The sequence below is a fragment of the Stenella coeruleoalba genome (assembly GCF_951394435.1).
Source record: "Stenella coeruleoalba genome assembly, chromosome: 15".
NCBI lineage: Eukaryota > Metazoa > Chordata > Mammalia > Artiodactyla > Delphinidae > Stenella > Stenella coeruleoalba.
The window spans coordinates 83,334,939-83,359,029 of NC_137161.1; the positions used below are offsets into that span (position 1 = coordinate 83,334,939).

Consider the following 24,091-nt stretch of genomic DNA (forward strand, 5'->3'; position numbering starts at 1 on the left):
ACAAACTGTGGCATATTTATGAAACAGAATCCCACACAATTAACAATGGCTGAACTCAGTCTTCCAACACACGTGAAACCCACAAGTGAAAAGAAGATAAAAGGAGGCTGAAGACATACACTGTGCGTGACACCTTCCACAGAGAGAGGACATACACATACGCGGAGCATAAGCAAATGCACAGAAATGATCAACGCCACATTCCTTTTTTTTTAATGGCAGTTTTTTGGTTTTTTTTAAAAATAGTTATTTACTTTTGGCTGCGTTGGATCTTAGTTGTGACGTGCGGGCTCCAGAGCATGTGGGCTCTGTAGTTGTGGCACATGGGCTTGCTAGTTGTGGCACGCGGGCTTGCTAGTTGTGGCACGCGGGCTTAGTTGCTCCACGGCATGTGGGATCTTAGTTCCCCGACCAGGGATCGAACCCACGTCCCCTGCATTGGCAGGCGGATCCTTAACCACTGTGTCACCAGGGAAGTCCCTCAACACCACATTCTTTTTTTTTTTTTTTTTTTTTTTTGCTGTACGCGGGCCTCTCACTGTTGTGGCCTCTCCCGTTGCGAAGCACAGGCTCCTGACGCGCTCCGCGGCATGTGGGATCTTCCCAGACCGGGGCACGAACCTGCGTCCCCTGCATCGGCAGGCGGACTCTCAACCACTGCGCCACCAGGGAAGCCCAACACCACATTCTTGATAGTGGTTCCTTCTGAGAAGGTTGGCTGTGAGGAAATACATTCCAGAACGATATTAGGGAACGTCAATGCAGTGGGTAAAGGTTGGCTGGTACATGGACATTTAATTTTAATTGACAGGGTTGTTCATTATATCCTTGCATTAATGATTAACCTCTGCAGTATTTTCCATTCCTACTATGTCTATATTCTCTTTTCCTTGTGCTAGAATTGGCTTTTATCTCATTAAGCTTTTCAGAGAAACAGCTTTTAATAATCCTCTACCTGTGTGTTTAATTTCTATTTCATTAATCTGTTTAAAGAAACAAAAGATTAAGAATCTGAGTAAATAGCAAGAGAACATGTAGAGCTTCTACAAACAAATTAAGATAATGTGATCGCGGTGCAGGGACAGACAAACGGACTGATGAACCAGAAGACAGTAGCCAGAAAAATACACACAGACTCACAGAAACTTGATTTACAACACAACTGACATTGCAGCTCAGAGAGACAGGGCAGACTCTTCTATGTATGTTACGTGCTGTATCAGTTATCTCCATGTAAAAAAAATGAAATTGAATTCCTGGTTATCATCGTATTTTTAATCGGTTCCAAGTAGAATAAAGGCTTAAATTCAAAAGGCAATAAATATTACACAATTTCTTAGGAAGAAAAATAGAAAATGTGTTTATAAATTCAGAGTAGGAAATTATACCACACCACCAAACACCCACCCCTGCTACCGCCAAATAACTTTGAGAGCAGCCATCATTATCCTAATTTTATAACTGAGAAAACTGAAGCCAAGAGACGTCTAATGATTTTCCCTGGTGACAGAGAAAAAATATTTGAAGAAGTACTGGGTAAAATGTTCCATATTTGATAAAAGACATGAATATACACATCCCAGGTGCTTGAACTCCCAGTAGGATAAACCCAAAGATCCACAAGGGCCCAGAGTACGCTACGGGCAGGCCCAGCAGCTCAAGTGTCATCAGGGACCCGCTCTTTCCATTCTATAGTCCAAAGTGTCAGCTTCATCGTAAAGCTGCTGCTAGCGGCTTCCAGAGGCTTCTTATTCATGCATGGGGTGGGGTGGGGAGACCCAGGTCAAGAGAAAATGTGAGAACCAGCAGAGAATGATGCATCCAAAACCAAGAAAGGAGAGAATTTCAAGAGGGAAAAACCCAACAACGTCAAATGCCACAGTAAAATAAAGAAGCAAGTGTGCAATTCTTGAACCTCCCAAGGAATTACTCTTACCAGCAAGCAAGCACCTTACTGCAATATAGAGAGAAATCAAAAACTAACCAGTTGGTTGACGCTATCCTGTTACAAAAAAAATAAATGCACCCAAAGAGTCAAATCGAGTCTGTCCAGTGTGGACTGGGCTCCCAAAAGGGGCCTCATTTAAAAAAAAAAAATGTTCTGCTGAGTTCTCCGATGTAGCTATATGAAAACAAGAGTCTGAAAGGGTGCCACTCTAGTTCAATCATCAATAGACTTTGGTTTAAGAAAACCCACCTCCAGTTTTCTCCCCTCCAACCCTGATGATGAGTAGGGTTGGCTGATAACAGTGAAGGTACATTTTAAGTGAATCTAAACACCAGAATGATTTAACTCAAGAATCATGATCTTTAATGGATTTCCTTGATTTTCTCTCAGTAATGCCCAACTTTTCCTATCCCTTTAAGGCCCTAAAGAGTTAAAGTACTGACCATTTACTTTACCCGTAATTCTGACCAGAATTTGCATGTCTAAAAGAAAGACAAATTCTGTAAGGTGGGATAACGATATTGTGATTATGTTTAAAAAAAGAGTCTTTATTCATGCTGTAGAATTTAGGAATTGTAATATTATTACATCTGGACTTTACTTTGAAATAGTTCAGCAAAAAATTAATCAAGCAAAACGATAAGTGTTAAATCTATTTGATATATGGGATCTATATGATATATGGGATATATGGGCATTCATTACCTATTGGATATATGGGATATATGGGAGATATGGGCATATATGGGATATATGGGCATTCATTACCTATTTTATACTCTAAGGGTTTGGAATTGATTGATTGATTGATTGCTGAATTGGGTCTTCGTTGCTGCGCACGGGCTTTTCTCTAGTTGCGTTGAGCGGGGGCTACTCTTTGTTGTCGTGCGGGGGCTACTCATTGCAGTGGCTTCTCTTGTTGTGGAGCACGGGCTCTAGGCGCATGGGCTTCAGTAGCTGTGGCACACAGGCTTAGCTGCTCCACGGCATGTGGAATCTTCCCGGACCAGGGCTCGAACCCGTGTCCCCTGCATTGGCAGGCGGATTCTTAACCACTGCGCCACCAGGGAAGTCCTGGAATTTTTCATAAGTTAAAAAAAAAAGTTTCAAGTATAAACGGCCAGTAGCACCCTTTCAGGGTATGTGGCTAAAGTATTAATGAAAAATAATGGAATGTTTCCTGGCACATTTTAAAGAATAAATAAAAAGAATACAAGTATATAATGAAATACTCAGGACCAATCTCTGTACAGCTGTCACTTGAATATCTTGATGTCCTACTAGTTCTTTTAACTCCCTGAATGTACGGTGAATACCAGCATTTTGCTGGTATCCAGTGAAATTCTATCAGCATCTCTCTGCCTTCAAAATAACTCTGCAGCCACACAGTCCTCTCACACACAGATGATCTCACGCACGCGAGTGCCATAGGAAAAAAACGGGAAGGTGAGCCATGTTCGGAGAAGGCGTTCTTAACTAGCAAGACCTTTCCCACAACTCAGCAGTCTTCTCCCAATGAAGGCAAAAATCAGGTCTGGTTCACTTTATCATCTACATTTTGTCACTTTGACATTGTTAGGTAAGATGAAACGGAAGTCTACAGCTGATTTATTTTTTCTCCTAAGAAATCCAGTGGTTTATTTTTCCCAATTGAAAAAGTTATACATGGATATGGTTATTACACACATACATACTCTCTCTCTGAAAACATACAAAAGGGCATACCATGAGAAATTTCCTTCCAACCTCAATAAAAGCTTTTTTTAAAAAAGCAAGTTAACTGGAACCCGCTGGTGAAATTCAGTGCAGTCGCTGCAGCTGATCACCGTCTTCCCGATTCTCCAGAGATAAGGGCCTTGCTTAAGCCTCGCCACTTGGGGCCCATTTCTCATCTGCAGAATGACGGGAGGAGGTTAGCCACAACACAGCAGGTGTGGTTTCTACAAATATAAATGTTTTCACAGGGGAAAAGCAATGTGGAAAGATGTCAAGAAATTCCCCATTTTAGTACAAAGGTGTTGCCAGAGAGGTTATAGATTAAGAATCAGGAGCAATCTGTGTAATTTAGTCCAGGCCCCTGCCTTTCTCGAGAAGGCACTGGTTTCCCACAAATGGAGGCTTGTGGGTGGGAGGTCTGTGTTTGGGGTTCATGATTTGTACGAGCTTAACTGAAGTACTTAGGTGGGAAGTTCTGCTTTCAGCCAAGACGAAGTAACAGGGATAGATTTACACTCCTGTCTGAAATGACTAAAACAACGGACACAGTTCTACACCCTGCCAGGTATCCTTCAAAAAGGAAGGTGAAACAAAATCATTTTCAGACATTAAAAACTTGAAAGAATTCATCACTAGTTGATCTGTACTATAGGAAACGTTTAAAAGTCCTGGGGTGGGGACTTCCGTGGTGGCGCAGTGGTTAGCAATCCACCTGCCAATGCAGGGGACACGGGTTCGAGCCCTGGCCGGGGAAGATCCCACATGCCATGGAGCAATTAAGCCCATGCGCCACAACTACTGAGCCTGTGTTCTAGAGCCTGCAACCCACAACTACTAAGCCCGCGTGCCAAGAGCCCGTGCTCCACAACAAGAGAAGCCACTGCAATGAGAAGCCCATGCACCACAACCAAGAGTAGCCCCCGCTCGCCGCAACTAGAGAAAGCCTGCACGCAGCCAACGAAGACCCAGCCAAAAATAAATAAATAAATAAATTTATATTAAAAAAAAAAAAGCCCTGGGGTGGGGTGGGGGGTGGAGAGATACCAGATGAAAGTCTGTATCTACATGGAAGAATGGAAAATACTGTAAATGGTAACTATGTGGGTAAACATTTTCCCCTCATGATGTGAATCTCTTTAGAAGATTTACTGCTACTGTTCAAAGCAAAAATAACAAAGTGTATTGGGTTGGTAACACACATAAAAGTAAAGAGCACAAAGGCTGGGAAGGGAGAAATGAAAGTACACTGTTCCAGGGTTCTTACCCTGGATGTGAAGTGGTGTAATATTATTTGATAGTAGACTCTGATAAATTAAAGGTATATAATACCTAAAAAGCACTACTACTTAAAGACTAAAATAAACCACTAAGATAAAGCATGCAAAAAATATATTAATAAGAAACTGAGAATCATTACTTTATGATGTTTAATGAAATCTAAGATCCCATCAAATAGAAGATGAATCCTCCACTTTAGTGATTTCAAAATGTAGAAAATTTTGCAAATCAGAATCAATGGAAAAAGGGAGATTATCAGACATACTGACATCAAAGCATAAGCAAATGGTATCTCAAAGTGTTTTCTAATTTTCAAATTATATTAATAATCTATTTACCTAACAGATTCCAATCCACCAAGAAGCTGTAATTTGGTTCACGGCTATAAATATCAAATGACTCCCTTACAAATTTTACACACGCACATACACATACATACACACACACACACACACACACACACACGATCTTCCATAAAGTTAATCAGCAGTTCTCCTAGGGGAAGATAATGTTCCACAGATGTGAACTGTGGCCAGAAACCTTCACCTTGTTTTAGTCACTAAATGTCAAATGTGATAATTTAACAAATTTGATAATAGGTGATAAAACAGGGTTTCAAACAATCACTTGCACATGACCCACAACTGCATATTTCTGGTACCTAGTGCTAATGGAAACTGATGTCACTCAACCTTAATTTTACCTTGATTACTAATCAATACTAACTTTTTTGTTATTGTATGGTATTTTTCAGAGTTTTGGTCAATGCCATAGGACACTAAGAATTCTGGGAAAGCATGGGCTTGGCCTCTGGTCCCATTAATTCACTACATGGGAACTCTGTACTGGAGTGTGGTTTAACCCAAACAAATAATACCTACCTGGAACACTACAAAAACCGGTGACTTAAGCTGTTAAAGCAGGATGAGTTCCTAGCTACTACGAAGCAGTATGGTTTATACCAAGAACATAAAGGCAGGCTGTGGCCGTCGGCAGCTGTGCCTCTGGGTCTGGTCACCACCCAAGGGCTGTACGCCTTCAGCGAGGTGACGAAGCGGAGTCCAAATGGCTAACAGGGCCAGCAGTATGTCAACCACACCGGGGGCCAGGTCAGTGCAGGCTCCAGATCGCTAAAGCACTGCGACCAAACTGCAGCGGCAGCCTTTCTGCCAGGGACAAGGAAGGACAGAGTGTGCCTCGCGGGGAGAGAGGCGCTCTGGGAGGCCGGCTTTCTACGGGACAGGAAGGTCCTGGCCCCCACGGACCACTCAGCAGTCACCTCCTGTCACTCCCCCTCATCCTCCTTCGTGATCTTTCTTCGTCCCGGGACACTCATGCTTTTCCCAGCCTTCTTTGGATTAGGTGAAATACCCCTTTAGACAAACAAAAACTCAAGAGCTGGCCACCAGCACACCATCATTAAGGGAAATTCTGAAAGAATGAACTTCAATCAAGAGAAAAGACCCAAGATGGGAGGGGTGGGACACCAGAGGGAATCATGGGCACAGATTTACAGAAGGAAACCTAAAGAAAAAGTGACCACACAGGATGATAACGTCTCACAGAATAAACAAGAGCCAGCGACACTAGGATGGAAACGGGAAGAGACATAACTTGCTCTCAAGTGCTTAGAGTTCCGAGGAGGAGAGCCTGCATCATTAGCTTCGACCTGGCAAGCTAAGAATCCATATTAAGATGTCTAGGCTGGTATGGAGGTTCCTTAAAAAACTACAAATAGAACCACCATACGACCCAGCAATCCCACTACTGGGCATCTACCCTGAGAAAACCATAATTCAAAAAGAGTCATGTACCACAATGTTCATTGCAGCTCTGTTTACAATAGCCAGGACATGGAAGCAACCTAAGTGTCCATCATCGGATGAATGGATAAGGAAGATGTGGCACATATATACAATGGAATATTACTCAGCCATAAAAGGAAACGAAACTGAGCTATTTGTAGTGAGGTGGATGAACCCAGAGTCTGTCATACAGAGTGAAGTAAGTCAGAAAGAGAAAGACAAATACCGCATGCTAACACATATATGTGGAATTTAAGGGGAAAAAATGTCATGAAGAACCCAGGGGTAAGATGGGAATAAAGACACAGACCTACTAGAGAACGGACTTGAGGATATGGGGAGGAGGAAGGGTGAGCTGTGACAAAGCGAGAGAGAGGCATGGACATGTATACACTAACAAACGTAAAACAGATAGCTGGTGGGAAGCAGCCGCATAGCACAGGGAGATCAGCTCGGTGCTCTGTCACCACCTAGAGGGGTGGGATAGGGAGGGTGGGAGGGAGGGAGACACAAGAGGGAAGAGATATGGGAACATATGTACATGTATAACTGATTTACTTTGTTATAAAGCAGAAACTAACACACCATTGTAAAGCAATTATACTCCAATAAAGATGTAAAAAAAAAAAAAAGTCTAGGCTAAGCAGCAAAGCAATGGAAATGGAGTTCAAAATGCCCAAACTGAGAAAGAGGAAGAAGAAAAACTGCAATGAGAAAAAAAATCCAAAACAACAAAGAGAAACAGAGAAAAACTGTTAGATATGTCAATTCTATCTCAATACAGCTGAAATTTTAAAAAGAAAAACCATTAGAAATACAAAATGCAAAATATGGGAGTAGGAGAAAAAAAAAAACTCCAAACATTGATTTTTACTGTGGAAGACTAAAGAAAGAGTCTGTGATACGGCACAGTTCCTCCGATCAGGAAGGTGGGAGGCTCGGGGACTTCCTTTGCCCAAGAGAGGGTGGCACAGAGGACACCATGCAGGACCCGGAACCCAGGCCTCGCACCCCTCCTGTCTGGGAACCCCAAGACCAGGTCCCGTGCTCCAGAGAAGCCCGGGTCAGCAAGCTTCTGAATGAAACCTACTGTGCTAAGACGCCACTGGCAGGGAGAGTCCAAGACATCCCAGCTGTTGCAGCCGCCTCGGCTGAGGCCCCGGACCTCAGGGAGGCAACTCAGCCCCGGCTGACCTGCCAGCTCCATGCAGCCACGGGAGTGGGTGGACCCAGACGAGAGCGGTCCATGAACTGCAAGCCAACTCCCAGAAACATGAGCAATAATAACCACTGCTGTTTTAAGCCAATTACTCTGGAATACTTTGTTATGAAATAACAAAGTCATAAGTAACTGATACATTTACAATGAACAGGAAAAAGGACCAAGTTTAAAAACCCGGACATAAAAAAATGCACAATGGAAAAACACCCAACTAAACGCTCTTTAAAAGAGGTTTATTTATTTATTTATTTTTGGCCTTTTTTATTGAGCCAAATATACACGACATAAAATTTACCATTTTAATCATTAAGTGTACAGTTCAGTGGCACTAAGTACATTCACAACGTTGTGCAACCATCACCACTGCCTATTTCCAGAATTTCTCATCATCCCAAACAGAAGCTTTGTAACCATTGAACAGTAATTTCCCATCCTCAACCCCCAAGCCCTAACCGCTGGCTAGTGACCTCTTTTACACTCTACATCTCTCTGAATTTTCCTGTTCTAGGTGTATCATGTAAGTAGAACCATACAATATTTGTCCTTCTGTGTCTGGCTGATTTTACTTAGCACAATGTTTTCAAAGTTCGTCCATATTGTAGGATGTATCAGAATTTTATTCCTTTTTGCGGCTCAATAACTTTCCACAATGTTTAGCCACCATTTTGCTTCTCCATTCATCTACTGATGGATACTTGGGTTGTTTCTAAATTTCGGCTACTGCGAACAATGCTGTTATAAACGTGAGTGTATAATTTTTGAAGTTTAAATCCACAAACATGGATTTGGTCCACAATCAAATATCATACTATATATCACCCCTCTTAGTACATCATGATACATGTTAATATGTTAAAGATTCCATGGAATCTGTAACCAGAAAAAGAAGCACCAACAACACTAATTGTATTAAACTGAGAGGATTCTTAACTGACGTGACCATGGACTCATCTTTTAAAAAATAGAACATCTCTATGCTGTGTAGCCTGCTGAACATAATTAAGGACAAACAGGCCTAGGTTTGTTTTTTTAAATTAATTTTTATTGGAGTATAGTTGCTTTACAATGTTGCGTTAGTTTCTGCTGTACAGCGAAGTGAATCAGTTATACACATACATATATCCACTCTTTTCTAGATTCCCTTCCCATTTAGGTCACCACAGAGCACTGAATAGAGTTCCCTGTGCTATACAGTAAGTTCTCATTAGTTATCTATTTTATATGCAGTAGTGTATATATGTCAATCCCAATCTCCAAATTCATCCCACCCACCTTGGTAACCATAATTTTGTTCTCTACATCTGTGACTCTATTTCTACTCTGCAAAAAAAGTTCACCTGTACCATTTTTCTAGATACAAGAGGCTTATTTATTTTGGGGTGTGCTGGGTCTTCGTTGCTGCACGCGGGCTTTCTCTAGCTGTGGCGAGCGGGGGCTACTCTTTGCTGCGGTGCGTGGGATTCTCATTGCAGTGGCTTCTCTCGTTGCGGAGCACAGGCTCTAGGTGCGCGGGCTTCAGTAGTTGTGGTGCACAGGCTCGGTAGCTGTGGCTCGCTCTAGAGTGCAGGCTCAGTAGTTGTGGCGCACGGGCTTAGTTGCTCCGTGGCATGTGGGATCTTCCCAGACCAGGACTTGAACCCGTGTCCCCTGCATTGGGAGGTGGATTCTTTTTTTTTTTTTTGCGGTACACGGGCCTCTCACCGCTGTGGCCTCTCCCGCCGTGGAGCACAGGCTCTGGACGCGCAGGCCCAGCGGCCATGGCTCACGGGCCCAGCCGCCGCACGGCACGCGGGATCCTCCCAGACCAGGGCACGAACCCATGTCCCCTGCATCGGCAGGCGGACTCCCAACCACTGCGCCACCAGGGAAGCCCCCTGGGAGGTGGATTCTTAACCACTGTGCCACCAGGGAAGTCCCAAGGCTTATTTAAAATATAAGAACACATAACAATTGAAGGCAGAAGGGTAGGGAGTGATATACCAAAGGAAAACTGGTCCCGTGACATGAACACAGGCAAAACAGACTAAAGTCACTAGATACTGACATCGTTCCATTAATCACAAAATTAACAAGTCTGAACATATATGCAATTAACACAATAGCTTCAAAACGTATAAAGCAAAAATTGACAGGGTACACGTAAAAATGGACTCTTCCTAAAGGCAAAAAAAAAAGAAAAAAGAAAAAGCTATAGATTTGACTAATACAATTAACAAGCTGAACTAGTAGACATAATATGCTTCATCAATTTTAAGAGGTGCGTCTTTACGTCTCTGAAACCTAATGTGACATACAGAGGTCAATGGCTTCATATCTGTGAATACGTTTACGACTGCCAGGGGCACTACTGAAGTGCTTGCTACTCCTTGATGGTTCTGCTAAAAACACAATTTAAGAACCATTTCATAAAGAAATAAGAGGCTGACTATTGCTTCAAACCTTGCATTGGTACCCTCTAGTAAGATCAATAAAGTCTCAGTGTGAAAACCTGCAGAATTTGAACCCCGCCCCTCCCGGACGATACAGGAGGGCCCTTTAGAAGTGCTGTGCGCCTGTGCCTTGAGCAGCAGAGAGGACAGCACTGCTGTTTGTACTGCTTCTGACAAAAACGCAAACGCCTGCTCTGTGCAGAGAACGAGGCTCTGGTCCTAGGCTTTAAGGTGTACCTTAACCAACTTATTTTGCTCATATCTTACCTTCTATATGTATGGACAGTTAGTAAACGTTGTTTAGAAATCAATGCTTAAAGACGTTTAAAGAACTCTTCCCATCAGTATAAGTAAGAAAATTCTAAGTGAGAAGAAATCATTAAGTCTGGTTTAACTGACAGCTTCTTTTTACCTTAATGGAACATAAAATAATGACGCACCTTACAACTGGTGGAGACACAGATTCAATCAGATCACTGCCCCCCCCCAGCAGCTGTGCAAAATGCATTCTTTTCGGGGGCATGGGGAACATTTATGCAAACCGACTGTATACCGTCCATCAACAAAGTCTTACTAACTCTCACGGGACCAGTGTGGTGGATACAATGGATTGGCTTTGCTCCACCGAAAGCTCAAAATTACACCACCGGACTCTCTTACGTTTAGACTTGTGAGGATGAATTAGGCTCTACCCACGGATGCACCACCCAGGACTCCACAGAGGGAAGTGAAGCAGGGGTCCTCGCCCTGCCTTTTCTTAGAGAATGCTTCTTGGCTGGCCAGCGAGGATGCGGAAGCAAAGGATTTCCTTCAACAGCCTTCTTGCGCTCATTCTCCAGGCTCCTAGGAGTCGAGGCGGTGCTGCCGTAGAGCGCCTTCTGGATCCAGGCTTGTGGACCCCTTCCTCGCTGGAGATACACGTGGATCTCAACGATTCCAGGGGTCGCCTATGAGGAGCTCCATCAGTGACTCAATTCTGGAGACCAGGCCAGAGCCCAGTCCCCTAGTCATTCCAGGGCTGTGTCCAGCACCCCAATTCCCTATTACTTTATCCCTTCCTGCCCCAGACACAGCCAGTTTCGTGTGTCTCCCGTGGAACTCTTATGGAAACAATGCTATCATGAAGACCACGTTCTCTGAGCATAATTATCTCTGAGAATCTCTGAGAATAATTACGTTAGAAATCAATAACAAAACAGTGATTAGAAAAACCCCTTTGTTTGGAAATCAAGGAACACAATTCTAAATTACTCCTTGGTCAAAGAAGATATAATGTAAATGTGAAAATTCTGAGAAGACGATGATGACAAACTGCGTATCAATACTTGTCTGCTCCAGCTAAAACAATCCTCAGAAACTCACAGCGTAGAATGCTTATTTTAGGAAAGAATTAAGCTGAAAATAAGCAAAGCATTCACCTTAAAAAAATTAGAAAAATAATAGTTTAAAACCCAAAGGAGAAAATAACAGAAAAGAAATTCATTTTAAAAATGCAATGAAGTGCAGCCCCTCTGGCAAAAGTCTGGCAGTTCCTCAAAAGGTTCAACACTAAGTCAGCATGTAATCCAGTGAGTCCCCTCCTCCCAGGTGTTTACCCAAGAAAACTGAATACATATGTCCACACAAAAACTGGTGCATGGGGGGGCTTCCCTGGTGGCGCAGTGGTTGGGAGTCCGCCTGCCGATGCGGGGGACACGGGTTCGTGCCCCGGTCCGGGAAGATCCCACATGCCGCGGAGCGGCTGGGCCCGTGGGCCATGGCCGCTGAGCCTGCGCTCCGGAGCCTGTGCTCCGCGGCGGGAGAGGCCGCGGCGGTGAGAGGCCCGCGTACAGAAAAAAAAAAAAAAACTGGTGCATGGGTGTTCACAGCAGCATCAGTCACAACAGTCAAGAAGCAGAAGCAACCCAAATGTCCACCGAGTGATGAATGATTAAACGGAGTGGGATATACCCACACGATGGAATATTACTCAGCCATGAAAAGGGCTGAAGCACTGATATGTGGACATGCTATGCCCATCCAGCCACAGAAGACCACACACTGCATGGTTCCATCTATAGGAAACGTTCAGAACAGGCCAAGAACAGACAAAACAAATCTGTGGTAACAGAAACCAGAAGAGGGGTTAAGCTGGGGTGGGGGGAAAGGTGCTGCGTGAGAAGTCAGACAAGAGGGCCTTCTGGGGGCCGGCAAATGTTCTGTATTTTGATCTGGGTGGTAGTTACACAAGGATGTGTGCTTATCCAAGTAAAACAGCCCGAGTTCTGTGTGCACTTAATGTCGGGGCACTGTATTTACTGCCCCTGAAAGTCTACTTCGGGGTAAGTGATCCCTTATAACCCTCCAGGGAGAAGGAAGAACTTCCTTGAAAAGACATTAAAAGAGGATTCTAAGAGCCTGCCACACACTAACAGAAACCGATGCTCGCCCACCTAGGAGGACGTCAGGACAGACTGGTCTGAGGTACAAAAAGATGAGTCAGACGGCCTCACCGCCACCTCTGCCTCACATTCTGTAGCTCTAAAACTCAAAACACCAAGTAAAGGGCAAGAAGCCACTGCGGCATGATAAGGGACACAGGGCAAGGGGAATTTTTTTTTCTTTTTAGAGCAGACCTCATCTTTATTGCACTTTACTCCACTGTGCTTCACAGATATTGCCTTTAAAAAAAAAAAACAAAAACAAATTAAAGGTTTGTGGCAATCCTGAATTGTCAGATGTTATTTTTTAGCAATGAAGTACTTTTTCACTGAGGTATGCACATTGGTTTTTTTGGGTTTTTAAAAAATTTATTTATTTTATTTTTGGCTGTGTTGTGTCTTCGTTGCTGCACGCAGGCCTTCTCTAGTTGCAGCGAGAGGGGGCTACTCTTCGTTGCGGAGCATATGCTTCTCATTGCAGTGGCTTCTCTTGTTGCAGAGCACGGGCTCTAGGCGCGCAGGCTTCAGTAGTTGTGGCACGTGGGCTCAGTAGCTGTGGCTCGCGGGCTTAGCTGCTCTGCGGCATTTGGGATCTTCCTGGAACAGGGCTTAAACCCATGTCCCCTGCATTGGCAGGTGGATTCTTAACCAATTCGCCACCAGGGAAGCCCGCACATTGCTTTTTTAGACGTAATAACGCTACTGCACACTGAATAGACTGCAGTACAGTGTAAACGTAACTTATATGCACTGGGAAACCAATACACACAATGTGACTCGCTTTACTGCAGTGGTCCGGAGCTGAATCTGGGACGTCTCCAAGGTTTGCCTGTACAGAATAACTTATTTCAGAAAATTGAAAATCCATCCATTATTAAGGACGCCATTCTTTTGTGTCCCGTTAAGAAAAAGCACTAAGGCTACCAAATTTAATTTTATGATGCCAGACTGTAAGGCGCATTCCAGTTTCAGAGAGGTTAAACTGTGCATCTTAGAACCAGCGACAGAGGAGCTGTGAAGCATATGCTTACTTTATAACGGGGTAACATCTCTTAATTCACAATGGTTTTTAGAGTAGATAAAAATCATTGCTAACTGCTCTAGAAGACAAAACCTTTGTCATGACTGCTGTTACTCCAAAGTCTCCCTCACCCTCCGGTGATCACATCTATCCCTGGGTAGGAGTTAAGAATCATCGCACAACAGAGAGACGATCAAGTCAGCAATAAACTAAGAATGAAAGCAGTCACTGCCAGTTTTTTAAATAACCGCTTTGTCTTCACACTCACATGGGGCAGCACCCCCTCCCCAAGTGAGTCTGCACTCGTATATAAACATCCTCTTGATGACCAACTTGCCAACCCACAACTGTCGCTCTTCCTGGTGGGTGATGCAGCCAACCACCAGTAAGCAACAGGAGGACTTCCGCGGTGGCGCGTGTCTTACTGAAAGCAGTGGTGAAGGGCGATTATCCCCTGGATCCATCCAGCAAGAGCACACGGGAGAGCCAAGAACTCAACCAGCTCTCCGGACTCCTCATCAACAGTGTTGACAATGATCTGAATCAATGACTCCAGCTCACTGTCTACAACCTGTTCCTAAACAACACAGTCCACAGGACTTCTCCGTCAGCATCACTTGTCTAAAATAGGGTTCCAAGGCCGCAGCCCATGCCTATCAAATCAGAACCTCCGGGTAGGAGGCCAAGGACTCTGAACTTTAACAAGCTTCCCAAATGATTTTGTTGAACATTGCTAAAATGTAGCTAGCACAGCTAAGTCCTTCACACAAATCATGAACGCAATACATTAGAGAGGCAACATGACACAGTGGTTAGAAGCCTAAGTCCTGCAGTCAGACTGCTTGTCGCAAAGCCTGTCTCTGCCACTTACTAGCTGTGTGACCTTAAGCAACTTACCTAACCTCTCTGTGCCTCAGTTTCCTCACCTGTAATAGGATATTATCTATGTCTGCATTACTACAAAAAGCTAATCCAAATTTAATGCTCTTCTTGAATGTTGCTTGAAATTTAAAGATAAATATTACACCTTAAATCAAAGCAAGAAGCATTTAAAGATCTTGAAAGAGACATGTTTTTACCTCAATCATGAACAACTAATAATGAACAATGAGACTTTCTATTTCTACCGTGGATAACTGAAAAAGCAAAACAACTTTTGACATCAAGCCTGTTTAACTGATTTTTTTCCCAGGCAGAAGTTGTGATGGGGGGTGGAGGATAGAGTGGGAACAGCTTCACAAATACACAGGCATAAAAATCGTGTGAAGACAGATCGGCAGTTCCTCATAAAGCTAAACACCACCTTGCAATATACAATCCAGCAATCACACTCCCAGGAATTCACCCAACTGAGTTGAAAACCTCTGTCCACATGAAAACTTGCACACGAATGCTTACAGTACCTTTATTCATAATTGCTCCAGGGAGTAGCCTGGCGGTCCAGTGGTTAGGGCTCTGCACTTTCAGTGCTTGGGGGGAAGGTTTGATCCCTGGCTGTGGAACTAGGATCCCGCAAGCCGCGGGGCATGGCCCAAAACAAAACAAAACAAAACAAAAAACTGCCCCAAACTGGAAGCAACTAAGATGTCCTTCAGCAGGTGAACATAAATTGTGGCACAACAGACAATGGAATATTACTCAGCGCTAAAAAGAAATGAGGATCAAGCCGTGAAAAGACACGGAGGAACCTGAAATGCACATTAATAAGTGACAGAAGCCAGTCTGAAAAGGCCACACACTGTAATTCCAGCCGCACGTAACTTCTGAAACTATGGAGATAGTCAAAGGATTAGTGGTTGCCAGGGGTTCAGGGGAACGACGGGAGGGATGAATGGGTGAACACAGGGGGTTTTCAGGGCAGCGAATCTATTCTGTACGATACCCTAACAGTGGATACATGTCATCATGCATTTGTCACAACTCATAGAACTATAGAGCACAGAGTGGACCCTACTGTACACTATGGACTTTAGGTAACAGCAATTTACCAACCCTGGTTCATCAACTGTAACAAACATACCACACCAAAGTAAGATGTGAGGAACAGGGAAACCAGATGTGGAAGGGACCATATGGGAACTCTGTACTGTCGGCTCAGGTTTTTTTTTTTTATCTAAATCTAAAACTCTAAAAAATAAATCTATTAATAATGTTTCTAAAAAGAGATAATGACATCCAAAGCTTCTAAATAATTTTCTTAAACAATTTTGTGAAAGTCAACTCCGGCAATTTAATCAGCCCTGACTTCCAACAAGTTCTTCTTGAAGATCAGAGAGAAGATGAAAGAGGCTCCTTATCAGATTTCAAATGAGATTTTCAACTACGAAACACGTCACCTAAAATTTAAGATCAGATGTGATTCTTTTCATTTAAATTACTGTCAAAAACTTTGCCTTTGAAAGCTTCATTAAGTTGGGGAGATAAGAACGTTCTTATAACCAGTTTGCTGAAGCCATAGGTGAGTTCTGGCTAAAAATGCATAAAATCCGCATCAGTAAGCATGTCCCCAAAAGAAACCCTCAGTGCATATGACCACCTTCTTTCCAATTCATTTCACTAGTTCTGATGAATAACTGACATCACCTTGAGCAGCGGCCCCCAGGCTTAAAAGGAAAGCAGCATTTCTCCTGCCAAGGTATATCTTAAACTATGTATCTTTCAAAAAGAAACGGATGGGCATCAGTGCTTTCCTTGCTAGACTGCCTTGCTTGGTAGATTCATCCCACTTAAATATGTTTGAACAGCCTCCCCCGCAAAAAAAAAAGTGCAGGACAATGATTTAATCTTATAGATCTTGAAGTCAGACTATCTCCAGCCAAGTCTTCAGTCTGATGATAGATTACAAAATGGCCAAAGAGCCTAGAATTTCTTCTCAACTTCCTTTCCAGCTGTAGTTTTGGAAGTGCGCACTAAACGAAGCGCATCCCTGCTCAAAACACAGAGAGCTCCCCGTGGCCCTCAGCACAGAACGCAGCCTCCTCACCCGGGCCCGCGGTGCAGCGCCCTCCCCAGTGGACGCCGCCCGGTACAGCTCCTCTGCTGGCTCCTTGTCTCGCTTTTGGACGTCAGCGCAAACGCGGCCTTCCCCGTGGCCTGAAGGACCCCGGGCTCCCTGCACGACACTTCCTGTAAGACTCCACTGTCTCAGTTTTCCTAGGCACCCAGCAGCATCGGGGTGTAGGAAGCAGTCGGCACAGTGACTGGACGCGGGTGCTCTGCGGCCACACGGCCGGGCGCAGCTCCTGCATTTTACCTTGTGATTCTGGACTCCCGCGCTTCACTCTTCTAAAAATTTTTAATTGTGGCTTAAAAAGAAACATAAAATTGGGCTTCCCTGGTGGCGCAGTGGTTGGGAGTCCGCCTGCCGATGCAGGGGACGCGGGTTCCTGCCACGGTCCGGGAAGATCCCACATGCCGCGGAGCGGCTGGGCCCGTGAGCCATGGCCGCTGAGCCTGCACGTCTGGAGCCTGTGCTCCGCAATGGGAGAGGCCACAACAGTGAGAGGCCCGCATACCGCAAAAAAAACCAAAACAAAAACATAAAATTTACCATCTTCACCATTTTAAAATGTACAGTTCAGGGGTATTAAGTATATTCACATTCCAGAACTTTTTCCTCTATGTAAAACCAGAACTCTGTACCCGCTGAGCCCTAACTCCCTAATTCCCCTCCTCCAGCCCCGGGTTGCACCACTCAGAGTTTGCTTCTATGAATTTGACTACTTTAGATACTACTTACAACAAGAATCATACAATGTTTGTCCTTTTTGTGACTGGTTCATTTCACTTGTCCTCAAGGTCCATCCACGTTGTAGCATGTGACAGTTTTACGTACGAATATACTATATTTTCTTTATCCAGTCTCCTGTCGATGGACATTTGGGTTGCTCCTACCCCTTGACTATCATGAATAATACTGCAGTGAACATGAGGCTACAAACATGTGTTTGAGTCTTGTTTTCTACTCTTTCGGATATACACCCAGAAATGGAACTGCTGGATCATTTTTTTTTTTTTTTTAAGAACCTCCATACTGTTTTCCACAGCAGCTGTACCACTTTACATGCCCACTAACGGTGCACAGGGGTTGCAATTTCTCTGCACGCTTTTCTCCTCTTTAATAGGGACAATATTAAGCACTTCAGTAGCCTGTCGTACATACAAGTACTGTGTGTTCATATTATCATCTCACTGATTTGTTAGTCTCCTCCTACAAGAATGTCAACTCCCAGGGATAAGTTTCTTGCCTATCTTGTTCACCACTGAATTCCCAGCACCAAGAGCTATGACTAGCACACAGTAGGTGCTCAAGAATATTTGAATTATCTTAGTGTTCAGAACACAGGGTTTTCACAAAAGTTACTCCAGGGATGAGAGTTGTTTGCTTATTTGTTAATTCTTTGCAATTCAAAAAAGTAGTTTGTACACTTTCATGGTCTTGGTGGATTTCTGAAAATACGTTCCAGCATCATCCACTGTCATGCGGTGCAGAAAAGCTTGGGGAGAAGGGGTGGGGGGAAGCCTCCCAGAGCATTTTAATAAGATTTCCATGATTCTGTACATTTCCATGATCAAGTAATGTTCACACCAAGGGCTTTAATGACACTACTGCCAGCATTCTACACAATGAGGCAGTCTGATCCCACTCTTTTCATTATAGCCTCAATCCTGGTACAATGTCCCTACCTTTTTCTGCCACTGTCTTTAATTGCTCAATCAAAAAAAAAAAAAAAAAAAAACCTCCTTGGCCCTCAACCCGGGGGCCTGGAAGCCCACAGTCTACAAGGTACTGCTCCTAAGTGTGACTTGTTCTCTTCTTGGGACCCCGAGTACACAGTCTTGTCCCCTCTTCCCAGATCCCTTAGTTAATTCAGGATCACGCCCAGCAGAAGATAAACACTGTTCCTTAGAAGCCAGCAAAGCAAGAGCTTATCAGGATGGCCCAGCACTGAGGAGAGGTAAATCTGAGCTGCACAGACACGAATTTGGAGGGAGCTCTTCTTGGCAGAAGGGACAGAGGGCAGACTCGCCTCACCTTGTGGCAGTAACTAGAACTTCTAGAAGACAGGTGTTTTGATTCCAGGTTTCTGGAGGGTCCATCTTGGACCATATAAATAAGAAAACAACCTGCCAAAGGAGTGAACTGTTGAGATACCTACAACTCTAAAATGCCTATAAAATAAGAGGGACTGATGGATGAGAGATGGATAAATGGATACACCTGGGGTAAAGCACACAGCAAGAGGTTAATGGCAGACTCTAGGAGGTGGGCTTCTGCACAGCCACTGTATAATTAATTCTTTAACTTTCTCTATACTTGAAATTTTTCATAATAAAATGTTGAAATTTTTTTGAAAATCTGAAACATTAAAAAAAAACTTCAGAAGCCTCATTAGAGAACTCTACAGATGTCTAAACCATTTTAAATTATCTTTAATTTCCTGTATAAGGAACGCTTTACAAAAAAGAAGAACTCTTATTTTCTCCTCAAATATTACTAAGTATTCCCAAATAACCTACACGATATCTGGCTCTTCAAAACCACACAAACTGGTGTAATCTCAAAAACAAGCATGTATTTTCAGCCCTGGAATTCCCCTGGCGGCTAGCACCTAACAGGGCCACAGTCCACCATGGCCTGGGTGTGACCTTAGAAGCTAAAAAAACTGGGCACGCCTGACAAAAATCATAAGAAAGAAGTAAAAGATTAACAAATATGGAGCAAGGATAACTTGCTGGTTTAAGAAACAAGTAGAACCTGTAAGATCTATTGTTTCCCTCTTTTCTGTAGGATGCGCGAGGTTTGTAAAATTTCCTACAGTAACATAAAATTACCACTCATAAAACAAAATGATTTAATGCTGACAGTCTCCCTGTGAAAGGCTGTGCGAGTTTCTTCACCACCCCAGGCGAGGGGCTGCCAGGTCACACTGTTAGTACAGAGACGATACTGATTTTAATCAGCTTTGGACCAAAGAGTAAGGTTCTCGTGGTAAATAAAAATGGACAAGAGTTTAAACAAAACCCACCCTACACAAAACTACAGAGTTATTTTGTGCGTGAAGAGGATGGGATGGGACACCCCTTATCCCTTTGAGGGGAATTATGCCTGTTACTTTTGAGTATTTTGAAAGCTTAATGACAGGATTTTAGACATCACTTCCCAACAGGGGGCACTGGAGTCAAAAAAGTCCCAGAGAGACGTGCGTGACCAGCAAGTTGTTCTCAATTGTTGCCTGAACCCCAACGGGCCAAGAGGAGAAGCTTCTCCACAGGTGACAGGGGCATTGGATAGTCAGAAAGGACACAGAGAATTCCCCTGAAACAAATGAGGACAAGGCAGGCGGGCTGCAAAAGTGCTTTTTTTTGTAATGACTGAAAACTTCCCCCATCTGTGAAAAAACAAACCTATAAAATTCAAGAAACTGAGCACACTCTAAAGGATAAACCCAGAGACCTGTGCCAAAACACATCATATGCTTTTGTTTTTCTGTTATCTTTTTTTTTTAATTTTTATTTGCGTATAGTTGCCATCATATGCTTTTGAAAGAGAAAAAAGGTTTTTTATCAGCCAGAGAAGATGACACCTTACCTACAGCAGAGAAACAATTCAAATGACTGGATTCCTCATAGAAACCACAGTAGGCAAAGGAAGAAACCCAACATTTTTCAAACGAAGGGGAAAAAATTTTTTTAAACTATTATATCAACCCTGAATTCTATATGTGGTGAAATTATCCTTCAAGAACAAAATAAAAGTTAAGACATTCTAAGACGAAGTAAAACTAAGAATTTGTTACCAGCAAACCTACCCTAAAAGAATGGCTAAAGGAAGTTCTTTAAAAACAAATGATAGGGCTTCCCTGGTGGCGCAGTGGTTGAGAGTCCGCCTGACGATGCAGAGGACGTGGGTTCGTGCCCCGGTCCGGGAAGATCCCACGTGCCACGGGGCGCCTGGGCCCATGAGCCATGGCCGCTGAACCTGTGCGTCCGGAGCCTGTGCTCCGCAACGGGAGAGGCCCACGTACCGCAAAAAAAAAAAAAAAAGATAAACAGGGAGTTCCCTGGCAGGTGCTTTCACTGTGAGGGCACGGGTTCAATCCCTGGTCGGGAAACTAAGATCCCACAAGCCGAAAGGCGCAGCTGGGGAAAAAAAAAAAAAAAAAAGATAAACAAAGGAATCTTGGAATACAGGCAGACCTCGGAGATATACTGCAGGTTCAGTTCCAGACCACTGCAATAAAGCCAGTATCACAATAAAGCAAGTCACACGAATTGTTTTCTCAGTTCATATAAAAGTTATGTTTTTCGCTACACTGCAATTTATTAAGTGTGCAATAACATTATATCTTTTAAAAATGTACATACCTTCATTAAAAACACTTTATTGCTAAAAAACGCTAACCATCATCTGAGCCTTCGGTGAGTCGTAACCTTTTTGCTGGTGGAGGGTCTTCGTCTCGATGTTGGACATTTAACTGAGTTAAAGGTGCAGCCTGGTTTCTTGCTGCTTACAGTAAAATGCAAGAGGAAAGAGGTAAGTTGAAGGAAAAACTGTTACACAAAAAGGAACCAAGAGGTGATGATGTGAGAAAATCTCATCTCATCCAGATTGTAAAAGATAACAAAATCAGGACATTCACTGTAAGGAACACGCGCTCTAAAGAGAAAGTCAAGGTGTGGCTGGCTAATGCCTTGCAAATGCTCTGGAAGAAATTGAAGAACACAATATTCCCTCACACAGAAAATTCTCTGACAAGCCTGCCACTCATTAATCCCTCCAACCATCTCGGCAGAAGCGGGGGATAGAAATGGGGTTACACAGGAAAGATCTATGGGGGACCCTCTTGTCTAATGGAGTGAATCCCATGAAATAGATAAGAGACCCACAGGTTTCTGAGAACGTTATACCAGCAGAAACACGGCCTGCTTGGTATGAAAAAGACAAGAGAGGATGAAATGAAATAAAGCTGTCAGACACCCAAAATTCTACAGACAGGAAAACTGGCTGGTAAAACTACTCAGTTGCAAACATGCTAACTAACCTCAAGAAAAAGGAAAGATCACTGTGAGGACCAGAGCCTTGAGCCACAGAGGATTATTCCCAGGCCCTGACACCCAATGACCTTGCTTGGTTGGGTTCTGAAATTGCTGGGGAGCAGTGACTGCTTCTTTCCTTCCCTTCTCTCTCTCTCTCCCCTCCTTTTTAGAATGGGAATGTCTGTAACTGCTATCCTTTGCCTGTCCCACCACTGGATTTGGGGAACAGACAACTTGTTTTCTAACTTGAGGCACAGATGGAGAAGAATTTTACCTCAGGATGGATCAGACCCAGAGTCCCACCCACACCTGGTTGAGATATGGGATTTCTGAGCTGATGATGTTTAGATGAGACTTTCTTACTTTGATTTGACAATGTAATAGGCTGAGACTTAAGGAGATTTGGGGACGTGATGAACATATTTTGCGTGTGAGATAGATATGAATCTTTGATAGGCTGAATGATGCCCTCCCGCAAAAGAAATCTAGGACCTAATCTAACAAGAATTAAGTTAAAACAGACAAATACTATGATAGACCATACCTTGGTGCATGAAATATACCTCAATAAATTTAAAAGATGTGAAATCATACACAATGTGTTCTCTGACCACAGGGGAGTCAAATTAGAAGTCAGTAACAGAAATATAGCTGGAAAGTCTCCCAATACCAAAAAACTAATAAACACACTTCCAATTAATCCATGGGATAAATGCAAAATCCCAAGGGAAATTCAAAAACGTACATTGAACTGCGTGAAAATGAAAATACAACACATCAAAATTCGTGGGGCATCACTAAAGCAGTTCTGAGAGGGAAATTTATAGCACTAAAATGTTTAGAAGGGGAAATGTATCAAATCAACAATCTAAGTTCCCACCTCAAAAAACTTTAAAAGAGTAAAATAAACCTAAAGCAAGCAGAAAGAAGGAAAAAATAAAGAGCAGAATCAATGAAATTGAAAACAATGATGAACAGTCCAAACATTTGTAGCTTCCACCAGAATTCAGAAAGACAACAGAGAAATATCAATGAAACAAAAAGTTGGTTCTTTAAAAAGAAAACGAGCTATCTTCTAACAAGATAAAAAGAGAAAAGACAAATTACCAATATGAGGAATGAAACAGGGGATATCAGCCCTTGCAGACGATAGTGACGTACAGGATAAGATATATATAGGATAGTGATATATATATATAGAGAGAGAGAGAGAGAGAAGATCAATACTGCAAACAACTAAGATAACACGCACCAATTCCCTAAAGAGCAAAAACTACTACCACTCACCCAAAATGAAATACATAATTTGAAGAATGTATAACAATTAAGGAAACTGAATCTGTAACTTAAAACTCCCCCAAAAAGAAATGGCCAGGTACACATTGTTTCACTGGAGAATTCTACCAAACATTTAAAGAAGAATTAACACCAATTCTACATAATCTCTCCCAGAAAAAAGAAGAGGGACCACTTCTCATTTCATTTTATGCAGCTAGTATTATCCTAATACCAAGATGAGACAAAGACAGTACAAAAACAGTAAATTACTAACCAATATCTCTCATGAATATTGATCTGAAAATTGTTATACAGAGATCTCAAGGAAGAAATGTGTCCCTATTTGCAGATTACAAGATAACCTACAAAGAAAATCCTAAAAAACCTCCTAAAACGTTAAAGTGAGTTCAACAAAACTGCAGGATACAAGAACATATAAAAATCATGTTTCTATGTGCTAGCAGTGAACACGCAGAAACCAAAGTTTAAAATGTAACACCAGCACTCAAAACAAAACACTTGGGTGTAAGTCTAACAAAACACATACAGGACCTTATATGCTGAAAGCTACAAAAAACTAATGAAATGAAAAATCTAAATAAATGGAGATATACCGTGTTCATGGACTGGAAGACTCACCACAGTAAGGATGCCATTTCTCCTCAAATTGATAAACCAGTTTAATGTAATTCCTATCAAAATCCCAGCAAAATTTTTGTAAATGTATGTATATAGCAAAGATTATTCTAAAATTTATATGGCAAATCAAAGGAATATTAGAATAACTAGAACTATTCTGAGAAAGGCTTAAGTTGGAGGAATCACTCAGAATAGAAAACTCCAAAGAGCCCACACTCCATGCAGCCAACTGATTTTTTTTAATAAATTTATTTATTTTATTCATTTATTTTGTGGGTCTTCATTGCTGCACGCA

General features: G+C 42.8%; 1 protein-coding gene across 5 annotated transcripts in view; it reads right to left on the bottom strand.

Moving 5' to 3' along the window:
* CYTH3 (cytohesin 3) overlaps positions 1-24,091 on the bottom strand; it is a 95,986-nt gene that overhangs the window by 30,541 nt on the left and 41,354 nt on the right. The gene's annotated exons all lie outside the window — the stretch shown is intronic.